Here is a 2076-nt window from a genome sequence, read left to right on the forward strand (position 1 = left end):
AGCATCTCAATCCCTTCCATTGGAGCAAACAATTTTGAGCTAAAGCCTCAATTAGTTTCTCTGATGCAACAGAATTGCAAGTTTCATGGATTTTCATCAGAAGATCATTTTCAGTTCTTAACTGAATTCTTGCAAATCTGTGATACTATTAAGACCAATGGGGTTGATCCCGAGGTCTATAGGCTTATGCTTTTCCCATTTGCTGTAAGAGACAGAGCTAGAATATGGTTCGACTCTCAACCTAAAGATTGCATGAACTCTTAGGATAAGCTGGTCACGGCTTTCTTAGCCAAGTTCTTTCCTCCTCAAAAGCTTAGTAAACTTAGAGTGGATGTTCAAACCTTTAAACAGAAAGAAGGTGAATCCCTCTATGAAGCTTGGGAGAGATACAAGCAACTGACCAAAAAGTGTCCTTCTGACATGCTTTTAGAATGGACATCCTGGATATATTCTATGATGGTCTGTCTGAATTATCTAAGATGTCATTGGACCATTCTGTAGGTGGATCCATTCACCTAAAGAAAATGCCTGCAGAAGCTCAAGAACTCATTGACATGGTTGCAAATAACCAGTTCATGTACACTTCTGAAAGGAATCCTGTGAGTAATGGGACGCCTCAGAGGAAGGGAGTTCTTGAAATTGATGCTCTGAATGCTATATTGGCTCAGAATAAAACATTGACTCAGCAAGTCAATATGATTTCTCAGAGTCTGAAAGGATTGAAAACTGCATCTAACAGTACTCAAGAGGCATCTTCTGAAGAAGAAGCTTATGATCCTGAGAACCCTGCAATAGCAGAGGTGAACTACATGGGAGAATCCTATGGAAATACCTATAATCCCTCATGGAGAAATCATCCAAATTTCTCATGGAAGGATCAACAAAAGCCTCAACAAGGCTTTAATAATGGTGAAAGAAATAGGTTTAGCAATGGCAAGCCTTTTCCATCATCCACTTAGCAACAGACAGAGAATTCTAAGCAGAATCCATCTAGCTTAGCAAATATAATCTCTGATCTATCTAAGGCCACTCTAAGTTTCATGAATGAAACAAGGTCCTCCATTAGAAATTTGGAGGCACAAGTGGGCCAGCTGAGTAAAAGAGTCACTGAAACCCCTCCTAGTACTCTCCCAAATAATACAGAAGAGAGTCCAAAAAGAGAGTGCAAGGCCATTACCTTACTTGGTGTGGCCGAACCCAAAGAGGAGGAGGAGGACGTGAATCCTAGTGAGGAAGACGTTCTGGGATGTTCACTGACCAATAAGGAGTTTCCCTTTGAGGAACCAAAGGAATCTAAGGCTCATCTAGAGACCATAGAGATTCCATTGAACCGCCTTTTACCATTCATGAGCTCGGATGACTATTCATCTTCTGAAGAAGATGAAGACATTGCTGAAGAGCAAGTTGCTCAATATTTAGGAGCAATCATGAAGCTGAATGCCAAATTATTTGGTAATGAGACTTGGGAGGATGAACCTCCATTGCTCATCAAGGAACTAAATGCCTTGGTTCAGCAAACTCTACCTCAAAAGAAATAGGATCCTGGTAAATTCCTAATTCCCTGTAACATAGGCACCATGACCTTTGAGAAGGCTCTGTGTGACCTGGGGTCAGGCATAAACTTAATGCCACTCTCTGTAATGGAGAAACTAGGAATCTTTGAGGTACAGGCTGCCAAATTCTCATTAGAGATGGCAGACAAATCCATAAAACAGGTTTATGGACTAGTAGAGGACGTGTTAGTAAAGGTTGAAGGCCTTTACATCCCTGCTGATTTCATAATCCTAGACACTGGGAAGGATGAGGATGAATCCATCATCCTTGGAAGACCCTTCCTAGCCATAGCAAAAGCTGTGATTGATGTGGACAGAGGAGAGTTAGTCCTTCAACTGAATGAGGACAACCTTGTGTTTAAAACTCAAGGATCTCCTTCTGTAACCATTGAGAGGAAGCATGAAAAGCTTCTCTCACTGCAGAGTCAACCAAAGCCCCCACAGTCAAGCTCTAAGTTTGGCGTTGGGAGGCCACAACCAAACTCTAAGTTTGGTGTTGAACCCCCACATTCAAACTCTAAGT

General features: G+C 41.6%; 1 non-coding gene across 1 annotated transcript; it reads right to left on the minus strand.

The window, feature by feature from the left end:
* Positions 1 to 318: 318 nt before the first annotated feature.
* On the minus strand, positions 319 to 426 carry LOC148570789 (small nucleolar RNA R71). Its single transcript, XR_015880520.1, has one exon. It is a non-coding gene; the product is annotated as a small nucleolar RNA R71 (small nucleolar RNA).
* Between the last annotated feature and the right edge of the window lie 1650 nt (positions 427 to 2076).

Source organism: Arachis ipaensis, chromosome B3 (assembly GCF_059453495.1).
Source record: "Arachis ipaensis isolate K30076 ecotype BB chromosome B3, ASM5945349v1, whole genome shotgun sequence".
Taxonomy (NCBI): Eukaryota; Viridiplantae; Streptophyta; class Magnoliopsida; order Fabales; family Fabaceae; genus Arachis; species Arachis ipaensis.